This window comes from Dipodomys spectabilis, unplaced genomic scaffold (genome assembly GCF_019054845.1).
Source record: "Dipodomys spectabilis isolate Male_0828 unplaced genomic scaffold, ASM1905484v1 ptg000203l, whole genome shotgun sequence".
Lineage (NCBI taxonomy): Eukaryota > Metazoa > Chordata > Mammalia > Rodentia > Heteromyidae > Dipodomys > Dipodomys spectabilis.
The window spans coordinates 5,861,118-5,873,321 of NW_024870880.1; positions in this window are offsets into that span (position 1 = coordinate 5,861,118).

Below are 12,204 nucleotides of genomic sequence, written 5' to 3' on the forward strand. Positions count from 1 at the left end.
CTTTCCCAGCCCCAATGTGCCCATATTCTTTTAGTACATTTTTTCATAATTTTACACATAATTTAGTGAGAACCTTCTATGTACTTTCCTAATGTGGGAATGAAGTATATGACAATAGAGTAAAAGTAAGAGATATGGAATTAAATTAGCTATTATCATATTTAAAATAATTTTCAGCTCTAACTCATAGCTTCACTTACTATTATTTTAATCTTTATTTGATTACTTCACCTATCCCCTAAATTATAACATGTGATTTAAATACAAAGGCAAAAAAGTGTAGTTTGACTTTGACACTCATGTGTGAGGATGCACAATATGGGCAAATAAAGGGATTGGAATAAATAGCTGTTATCCATTTTGTTAAATGTATTTTTTCAAACTGATTCTCACAATTCATATTTCATTCAAAAACAAGAAACGTGACAATTCCCTTTGCTTTGCTCCTCATTAAACTTGTTTCCATGTTATTTTATAATGAAGGATGATTTCATAAATCTACTATAGACACAAAAATATGTTAAAATATTTCTATATGCATTCATTGATATAAATATACACACATATATTATAAAAGTTATAATGATAAATTATAACTTCTGTAACTGTACAATTTACTAAATTATTAAAAACATGGACGATTCAGGCCTGGAATCCTGGTTACTCAGGAGGTTGAGATCTGACGATCATGGTTTGAAGCCATCCTGGCAGGAAAGTCCATGAGCCTCTTATCTCCAAACAACCAACAGAAAATCAGAATTGGAACTGTGGCTCAAAGTAGTAGAGTGATAGCCTTGAGAGAAAAGACTCAGAGATATCACCCAGGCTCTTAGTACAAGAACTAAAATCTACCCCCAAAAAGTATTTAATTTACACCTGTGTAATTAGACTATTTCCTTCACCCAAATGCACATCAATGCTCATTTGCAAGGTAACTCTGTTATGTCTGGAGTACCATATAGTATTATCACTTAAGTAGAAAGCATTGCAACATGGGTAAACTCTATCTCTCTCATGGATTTTTCTCCACTCAAATATTCAAATCTTGCAATTATTCCCATTATTTAAAGTCATAGCTTTTTTTTCTTTAATACCCATAATATTAGAATTTGAATTGAGTGTCTTGTGTCTCCTAAATGGATATTCTTACCACTTTGGCGTGTCCCCAGCCCTAAATTATCCTGATTTACTTTCAGATAGAATCTTGCTTCCTACTTGTGTATGATCGTGGGCTTAGTCTACTTCATGTTATACTTCCTGGAATTTAGAATAACAAGTGCCTGGCATTGTGTACAGATCTTTCTGTCCAGTCTGAGCTTTAGCCACTATCCTCACAACAGTAGACTCCCATGTAGTCAGAATTTTCATAAGCTTGTCATAGCTATTTTTTAAAAAAATATTTGCATTTCCTGCAGGTTCATGAGTACTGAGTTAATTTGTGTTTTCTTGGGTTGTTTTCTTTCTTTTGAATGTATGTGTTGAGTTGTTCCTCATTTTTCCTTTTGTTTCTTTCACTCAAGTTCTTACCTATAGCGCTGAGAAACCAATTCTTCTTTCTCAAGATAGTCAAGGTGAGCATTATTTATTCCAAAACAATTCCAGTAATATTTAAACAAATTCAGGAATTTCGAGAAGATGGCGGAGGAGAATCTGGTGGCTAAACAAGTTCTCGCATGGAAAGCAGTTCTAGTGTTCCAGTGAACAGTCCTAGTCACACCATGTGTGCCATCACAGTACAGAGAGTTTGGCCAGAGAGGGAAAATCCAGGTAAGGAGACAGATCTGAGCATTTTCCAGCAGCCATGGCTGAGGCGACTGTGGCGGCTATGGTGGCATCCATAGCCGCCATACCTACATCCCAGAGAGTCTGGGACAAATGTGCCAGATGTAGCAGGCGAGCAGATTTTACTCAACACCAGCAAGAAGTGACAAATAGCAGATATCTTCATCCTGCAGATAGCAGATCAGAGGCTACCCTGGAACCAACACTCCAGCATGAGTACAAAACTGACATCCTCACTCCTTCTCAAAGGGAGCAGAGGAGGGAAGGCCACCCCTCCCCCCAACATCGGAGATACCCATCTTTGATGTAGACAAAGGCCTGGCTAAACAGCTAGCTCCAACTCAGTCCTTTGATGAAAACAAAAGAGTTATTGTGCAAGTCACAAGTACCTACCCTGACCTGCCATTCTCAACTCCACCCATGGGAAAGTCACCACAACTAGGCAGAGAAAGCTACACCCATGAAGGAATGGCTTTCTTCACTGGGTAAACAGAGCCAGAGGTTGCCATCCCTACAGCAGCCCTGATAATTAATTGAAACTCAGTAAACATAAACCCTGAGAATGGTTCCAGGCTGGGCTCTGTGAATGTCTCAGAAGCTAGCCCCTCAGGGAAAAGCTACTGTTTGCTGAAAGGCCTCAACGTTATGCAGAACCCAGCCTTATCACAGCAAATCCAAACTAGAGGAAACAGCCATCTCCCTGTTTTGCGATACTCAAAGCAGATCTCCCTCCCACTGAACTAGCCTGGGAGGAGGATCACAAACTTCTGGGTAAACCAAGGGAATGTTTTCTGCCTGCCCAAACAAACTGACTTAAGAAACTAATCAAGCCACAGAAAACCAAACACCACAAGCAAACCAGAGACTCCACCAAGACACTGATTACTGTCACAAGGGAGATACAGGATCTTCCCATCCACCCCCCAAAAACAAAATCAAAGAAGTCTTTTTTGTATCTTTTTAAAATTTTTACTTTTCAATTATAAGAATTGTTTTTCTTAATCATTTTTTCTTCCTCTTATAACTTTTATTTTAGGTCTATGTGTGTGTGTGTTTGTGTGTGTGTGTGTGTGCTTATAAAAAAAAATCTCTACTGACCTGTTTGTCTTTTATGTTCTTTCTTTCTCATTAGTTTTACTTTTTCATCTTTTGTTCTTTTTGCATGAATTATTTGTTGTTCTGTTCATCCTCATATATATCTGTCATTGATTATAACAGCTTATCCCCCTTTGTGCATATACTTAATCCAAAAATGTATAACTCAATTCAAAACTTCTTAGGATTAAATTCCTTAATAGCAGTATTATCTATTTATACCTATAAAATATTTGAAGAATTTTTATTTTTTAGTTTTTCAGGTCTCCTTTGTATCCCTCCCTTCCTCTCATCTTATCATTTTCTTCTCTCAATATCATCTATAAATTTACATAATTCATAAGTGTTTCACTTTTTAATATAAATTTTTGTTTTTCCATTTTCTCTCAATATTACTTCTTTAAATTTTCATTACTTTTAAGAGTTTCACTTTTTAAATTTAAATATTTCTTTTTCCATTTTTTTCTTGTCTCTTTTTTCAATTTTATTCTTCTCTCTCTCCTATCATTCTTTCCAATCCATTTATCTCTGCGAGATTAGGAATTCATTAATTTCACTCTCCTTTTACCATTCCACATCCCTCTAACCCTATTTTCCCCACTTTTCTCCCTAAACTTAATAATTTCTGGTATGTCAAATTCTTCTTTGCTATTCTTAGCCCATTAATACATAGTTGTTTAATGTTGAATAGACTGTAACTGTTGAACTAGATTGTATCTGCAGACATTTGACTATGCAATTGCAGGGCTTTGGTGGATGCTTGCATTAAAATGGTGTTCTAGCACAAAACTGGCATTACTTTCATCCCAAATAGGCAGAACAAGCAAGAAAAACACAAGAAAAATGGCAAGTCCGGGTATCTCAATTCCCACTCAAGATAATCAGATGACAGAACAGATAATGAATAATCCAGAGGAGAGTTCCCAAAAACTTCTACAAACACTACTGGTAAACATGGTGAATGAAAAGACTGAAACCCTGCAAAGGGCTCAGTGTGAGCCTGATAGGGAGAGAGAGGAGGCAAACCAAAGATCAAAACAGGAAGCTCATGGGCTTGAGAAAGCTACTCAAAGATTGATACTGGAATTGTGTACGCAGGTTGAGAACACTCAAAGAGAAATAAAGGAATTGTGTGAGCAGGCTGAGATCAGTCAAAGAGAACTACAGAAGTTGCATGAACGTGAGAAATCCAATCAAAGAGTAATACAAGAATTGCAAGAGCGGGATGAGCATAGACAAAGATCAATAGAGGCATTCATGGAATCCATAAACAGACACCTGAAAGGAGTCAGGGAGACCACAAAGGAAATGCTGAATGGAGCCTAACAGAAGAAATGGGAGTCCAAGTAAAACATGACCAATCAACTAAGTGATTTTAGAATAAACACAGAACACCAAATTAAGGAAGTAAAGAATTTCATACAAATCTAAAACAAAGCTCCAACAAAGAATTTGAAGCCATAACAGCTGACCAATTAGAAGGAAAAGAAATGAAAAAAAAAGTAGAAAGTCTTGACAGTAGGTTAGACCATGCGGAAGATGGAATCTCCGGCATTGAAGACAGCCTAGGTATTATAGAGAAAGAACATGCAACTATCTAAGACAAATTCAAGAAATATGATAGATCTATTCAACACTTGGAAGACACTATCTGAAGGCCTTATCTGAGGGAAATGGGTGTAGAGGAGCACATAGAGACAGAAGTTAATAGTCTAGAAAATTTGTTCAACAGGATCCTAGCAGAGAACTTCCCAAAACGCAGAAAGATAGGCATATTCAGATATAAGAAGCTTTTAGAACTCCAAGTAGACCAGGAAGGCACAGGACATCCCATCGTCCAGTTATAAGCCACACAAGATCAATTCAGAACAAGGAAAAGATCCTTAAAGCTGTCAAAGAGAAAAGATCAGTCACCTATAAAGGAAAACCAATTAGAATCACCTCAGATTTCTCAACAGAGACAAAACAAGAAGAGCCTGGAATGATGTATGCCATGCTCTAAAGACAACTATCAACCAAGAATAGTGTACCCAGCTAAACTCTCCTTCATAATTGAAGATCAAATAAAAATCTTCCATAGCAAAGTAAAACAAACAATATATCTCTACCAAATCAGCTCTACAAAAGATACTTAAAGATATCCTAAACATACAAAACCAACAAGACCACAATAGAGGCCAAGAAAACACACCCAAACAGAATCCAAGAAGCATAGGAAGAATCCAGTAGGCGTAGCACCCAAGAAGGTGGATAAAATGGCAGGAACACCCAAATACTTCTCAGTCCTACCTCTCAATATTAGGGGATGTAACTCTCCAATTAAGCGACATTGACTGTCTAGTTGGTTTTCAATGCAAGAATCTTCTATCTTCTGCCTTCAGGAATCACTACTTGCCCATAAAAATCAAACACATTTTGAAAGTAAAAGGCTGGAACAAAATCTACCAAGAAAACGGCCCCCATAAACAGGCAGGATTTGCAATCCTAATATCAGATAAAATAGACTTCAAACTAACATTATTGAGAAGAGATAAAGAAGGTTACTACATATTAATTAAGGGATCTCTCTTTCAGGAGGATATTAAAATTCTAAATATTTGCCAAACAATAGTGCACCCAAATTCATCCAAGAAATACTACTTTAAATCTCACATAGATCCAAAGACATTTTTGGGTACTTTAACTCACCACTATCCCCACTAAATAGATCAACTCGGCAAAATCAACAGAGAAACCACCGATCTAAACAAGCACAAACATCAACTGATTTAGCAGACATCTAGCGAATATTCATCCAGCAGCATCAGAGTACACATTTGACTCAGCAGCACATAGAACATTTTCCAAAATACACCACACTTTAGGTCACAAATCAAACTTGTCAAAATTCAGAAACATTGAATTCATATCTTGCATTCTCTCAGACCAAAAGGGAATAAAATTAGAACTCAACACAAAAAGCCACAAAAGGAGGTCCAGTAACACATGGAGGCTATAAAACACAATGTTGAAACACCAGTGGGTCATGGAAGAGCTTAGAAACAACGTTCACATGTTCATGATATTCAACAAAAACTAGCACAGAGATTATCTGCTCCTCTGGGTCACAGCGAAGGCACGATTCAGAGGCAAGTTTATAGCTCTGAGTTCCTATATTAACAAATTGGAGAGACCTGAAACCAACAATTTAATGAGATCTGACACTCCTTGATAAAGAGCATCAAGATAAACCCCAATCCAGTTGATGGAAAGAATAATTAAAATTCAATCAGAATTAAATGAATTAGAATAAAAAAAAAAAAAACCATAGGAAGAATCAACAAAATGAGAAGGTTTTTCGAAAAAATTAACAAAATTGACAGACCCTTAAAAAATCTTATCAGAAAAAGAAGAGAACACACCCAAATTAATAAACTCAGAGATGAGAATGGAAACATCACTACAGAAACAACCAAGATTCAGAACATTATAAAGGAATACTGCTCAAAACTTTATGCTAAAATGTTTGAGAACTTGACAGAAATGGACCTTTTCCTGGCAAATATTTGCATGCCGAAACTAAACCAAGATGAGTTAAACCAGGCCCATATCAAGCATTGAAATAGAAACAGCAATAAGAGACCTCCCATCTAAGAAAAGCCCAGGAACAGATGGTTTTACAGCAGAATTCTACAAGGCCTTCAAAGCAGAGCTCACACCAATACTCCTCCAACTCTTCAATGAAATTGAAAGAGAAAGTTCACTACCAAACGCTTTCCATGAAGCCATCATAACCCTCATCCCAAAACCCTCATCAAAGAAAGAGCACTATAGACCCATTTCTTTGATGAACATTGGTGCAAAGCCTCTCAACAAAATTTTGGCTAATCAACTTCAATAGTTCATCCCAAAAATCATACACCATGAGAAAACAGGATTCATTTCAGGGATGCAAAGCTGCTTCAATATGCGCAAATCAATTAACATAATTCATCACATCAACAAGAGCAAGGATAAGAACCACATGGTTATCTCAATAGATGCAGAAAAAGCCTTTGACAAGATCTAACACCCCTTTATGGTGAAGGTCCTGGAAAAATTAGGAATCTGTGGAACATTCCTCAATACAATAAAGGCTGTGTATGACAAAACTACAGAAAGTATTATCTCAATGGTGAAAAACTAAAGCTATTTCCTCTAAACTGTGGAACGAGACAAGGATGCCCACTCTCTATTGCTCTTCAATCTAGTATTAGAAGGCCTATCTACAGCAATAAGACAAGATGCAAACATAAAGAGGAACCCAATAGGGAAAGAAGAAGTAAAACTTTCCCTCTTTGCAGATGACATGATCTTGTATTTAAAGACTCTACTCCCAAGTTAGTCAAGGTGACTCAAAACTTGGGCAAAATAACAGGGTATGAAATTAACCCTCAAAAATCAATGGCTTTTCTGCATGCCAACAATGAGAAAATTGTGGCTGAAATTAGGAAAGCAACTCCATTCATAATAGGCCCCCAAAAATAAAATACCTAGGAATTAACTTAACCAAAGGAGTGAAGGACCTCTATGATGAAAACTTTAAATACCTGAAAAAGGAAATCAAAACAGACTTAGAAAGTGGTGAAAACTCCCATGTTCCTAGATTGGAAAGATCAAATCGTGATAATGGCAATACTTCCCAACGCTATCTACAAATTGAATGTGATATCTATCAATATTCCAACCTCATTCTTCAAGGAAATAGGAAAGGTAAACCAAAAATTCGTATGGAACAATAAAAGACCCCGAATAACCAAAACGATCCTTAACAGAAAGAACACTGATGGAGGAAAATCAGTACCAAATTTCAAACTCTTTTACAAAGCCATAGTAATCAAAACAGCTTGGTACTGGCAAAAGAACAGAACTCAAGACAAATGGAATAGAATTGAAAACCCAGAAATGAACCTAAAGACCTACAGCCATCTAATCTTTGATAAGGGAGCTAAAAAAATAGAATGGAAGAAAGACAGCCTCTTCAGTAAACGGTGCTGGCAAAATTGTTTAACTACATGTAGAAAATTAAATCTAGATCCTTATATATAACCCTGCACCAGAATCAACTCCAAATGGATCAAAGACCTCAGAGTCATGAAGACACTCTGAAAACATTACAGGATGGAATAGGAGAAACCCTAGATCTCCTTGGTACAGGCCGAAACTTTCTTAATAGAGACCCAGAAACACAACAAATCATAGAAAGGTTAACAAATGGAATTGCATGAAATTGCAGAGCTTCTACATGGCAAAGGACATAGCTAGCAAGATCCATAGAAAGTCCACAAATTGTGAGAAGATCTTCACTAGTAATACAATGGACAAGGGTCTCGATCTAAAAATATATCTGGAATTCCAAAAATTTAAATCCCCCAACAACAAATCTTAAAAGAATCAACTGCCCAATAAATAACTTCTCTGAAGAGGAAAGAAAGATGGCCAATAGACACATGAAGAAATGCTCAACCTCCCTAGCTATAAAAATGCAAATCAAAACAACATTGAGATACCACCTCACCCCAGTTAGAATGGCTATAATCAAGAACTCTAATAACAACAGATACAGGAGGAGATGTGGATAGGGGAACCCTACTACATTGTTGGTGGGAGTGTAAACTTGTTCAACCACTTTGGAAAGTGGTATGGAGGTTCCACAAAAGACTTCACATAGAGCTCCCCTATGTTCCAGCAATCCCACTTTTGGGCATTTACGCAAATGATCACGAAGAAGACCACACTAAATCTCCCAGCACAACTATGTTTATGGCAACATTATTTACCACAGCTAAGTTTGGAACCAACCCAGATGCCCCTCAGTAGATGAATGGATCAAGAAATTGTGGTATATATACAAAATGGAATTCTTTGCCTCCATCAGAAAGAATAACATTGCCCCATTGTTAGGAAAATGAAAGTCTTGGAAAAAATTATATTAAGTGAAGTAAGCCAGGCCCAAATACACATAGGCCCCATGGTTTCTCTTATTGGTTATAAATAGTATATGTCTGAGACAAGCAGAAAAGGTAAGATTTGTTGATATTAGGTGAAATGTACCCCAAGATAAGCATTCAAACATTTTTTCTTTCATGCGCTTGTTTCTAACATATTTGTAAGATGAATTTTTGTTGCTTTGTATATCCCTCCCCCACAATATAACTCCTGTTTTCATTGTATATTGTGTTGGTATACTTTGTTGAGGGGAAGGGAAAAAACAGATTGTTTAAAAAGGGATAGAGTAGGACCCACTGTAACAATGAGATGTACAAAATGTTATGTCGAAAAATGAACTTTAAAATTTTCTCAAGGCGGGGCATAACGGGGGGGAGGCGGGGGGTGAGATGGAAAGGGATAAGAAGGGGAAACAAAGGAGGAGGCAACAATGCTTGATAAGAAATGTACTCATTATCTTGCCCATGTAATTGTAACTCCTCTGTATGGTATTTTCAGAATAATAAAAAAAATCTTCATACCTATTAATGGTATATGAATTCTATGTGCTTAAAAGGGTCTTTTTATTTTCACAGCCATCTTTGGCATACACAGACATCTCATGGATTATATGAAGATAATAAATTTCCAGATGCTTGCCAGGAGGAGTAAAACATATTTTTTTTTTCCAGAGGTTTCCCATTTCATGAAAGAAATATGATGCTTGATGCAGGATTTCACAACATTATATTGCTAGGAAGAACTTAAACAGTCATCTAACATTACAGAGTTGAGGGAGATGAATTGATCTCCTGAATAATTTACTTTTGGGTCAAATAAGAGCAGGCTGCCAAAAAGAGAGTAGACTTTAGAGAAACATGAAGAGTTGTATGTAAATAGGTCCTTAGCTGATTTTGTTAATTTGTGAACTAATACAGGGAAATAAAGTACAGCAAGGTAAAAAAAAATGAAAAACTCTGCATTGAAAAACTCATTTGTGTGTGTGCACACACGTGCCTGTACACACACGTGTATGTTCATGTGCTCATGCATGCATTCATCATTCCTGCTCTAAGCATCTGTGCCCAAGGTAGTGGTATACCACTTGAGCCACTGCTGTACTTCTGGTTTTTTGGAGATAATCACATGGTTTTTCATGATTGGACTGGCTTTGAACATTGGTCTTCAGATCTCTGCCTCCCGAGTAGTAGCTAGCTAAGCTGATTCACCCTCTGAGTAGCGAGCTAAAATTCTGTCTGTCCTCTATGCTTCAATACTCATTTATTATTTTCCTGAGGTTATCACAAGCCTGTCATATAAATGTCTAATTGCTTTAAAAAATACTGTTACTGTTTGGCACCAGGGGTTCCAATCTGTACTCTTAACTACTTAGGAGGCTTGAGAACAGAATCCAGGACAAATTTTAGGGGAGTTCCTTCTCAATCTATAGTTGGGTGCATTGGATCATTTCCTCCATCCTGCACTATGTAGAGACTAAGATTGGAAGGACTGCAGGATCCAGGAAGCTAGACAAGTTGGTGTGCAACTCTGATGTCATTGATGATGGGAAAGATAAAAGGACAAATCAGGTACATATTCTTGTGGAAAGGGAACCCTTATCCTAAAATTAACCACTGACATAATGCCAGCCTAGCAAGAACAATACCCGAATTTGAAATTGTCACAATTTTCCAAAAGCAAAATAAGTACATACATTAGCATCCCAAAACTTAGTATAATCTATTCTTTGCTCTAATATCATCTTTATCTGATTATCATATGACGTGACAGAATAGTTTCTTCATTAAACTTATGATATATTTTTAAACACCTAGAACATTCTTTCTCACTTATTAAGTGCAAATGAATGGCATATTACCTTATTTCTTACATATTTGACTGCCACTAAAAATCCATTCAATGGTTATTATAGTAATATATTCTGATTTATTAATTTATTTGTAAAAGTTGTTAAACATTTTGCTTTTCTACTGAAGTTTAAGTATTTAAATAGTATCATCAAAATATATTCCTTGGGTACTTGGGGCAGTTTTTTATAAAGTTTTTAACTAATGGCTTCTAAGAATTCTTAATTTCTATATTATTTATTTTATTTTTAATTTCAATATAATTTTATTTTAAAGGTAATGTACAGAGGGGTTACAGTTACATAAATAAGGTAATGAGTACATTTCTTTTGGAAGGAACATTGTTATTCCCTCCATCTTTTTTTTTTATATACTCAATTACTGATGATTTTGCTGTTGCTATTGATCAAATGTACTTTTGCTTTCTTTGTTCATGCATTTTTATTATAAAATTGATATGAAAAGGTTTATAGTTACTTAAGTCAACTAAAGAGTACACTTCATTTTATTTTCTATATTTCAAATTTTGATCTTGATTACTTATTTTCCTGTTTCCTTAGCATAATTCTTTTTTCAGAGTTGTAGGAGAATTAATTTAATTTTGCATGATTTTTACACATGTAAATTATTCAGACACATATATGTTGTTTTAAAATATTTAACATGTGAATATTTAAAATTATTTTCTTAATTTTTATATGGTTGATGAATTTGAATAAATTGATTTTCTTATAGTTCTAAACATATTTTTCTAGGTAACAAATAATTACTGTATTTTCAAGAAGCACATACTATATTAAGAAAGGCTTCATTCCTTGGTCACTTTTTTGTAAATATTTGTAATTGAATTAAAAAGAAGTTTGAGCTTAGCATGGTGATTTGTGGCTTCCAATTTCTACCTGTGGTAGGAACTGAAAATAGGGTTTGTAATTTGGGAGAGCCTGAGAAACTATGAGACCTTATCATAAAAATATCCAGAGTGGAATGTTTAGAGATATTGCCACCCATAGCGAGATGGAGAGCACCTGGTTATCATATTGTAAATCTTGAGGTTAAAACACCAGTAACATTAATCTTTTGTCAAAATTAAACAATACATGTTTCAAAATGTTTATTATTTAAAACTTATTTGCAAAGGTTCTCATGTCTTCTATTTCTTAATTTTCACTTTACTTAATCTATAAGAATCCAAGTATATTGTGACTATTTGATTTCTACTGAACGTTTAAATAGTATGAGCAAGATAATGATTTCATATATTAACCTATTTTTATTATTTGTGATAATTTCCTCTATTTAATATTATGATATCAATATTCCAAATGTGTGTATGTGGTGTGTGTATGTGTGTGTGTGTATGTGTGTGTGTGTGTGTGTTTATCTGGTTTGTGTGTGTGTGTGCTTTGTGTGTACTTTGTAATTCTTGGGAGATCACACCATTATTTCACAAATGCTAGGTCAAGATTTTACCACTGAACTATACTGTGTAGTAATAATGGAAATAGAGTTTTAA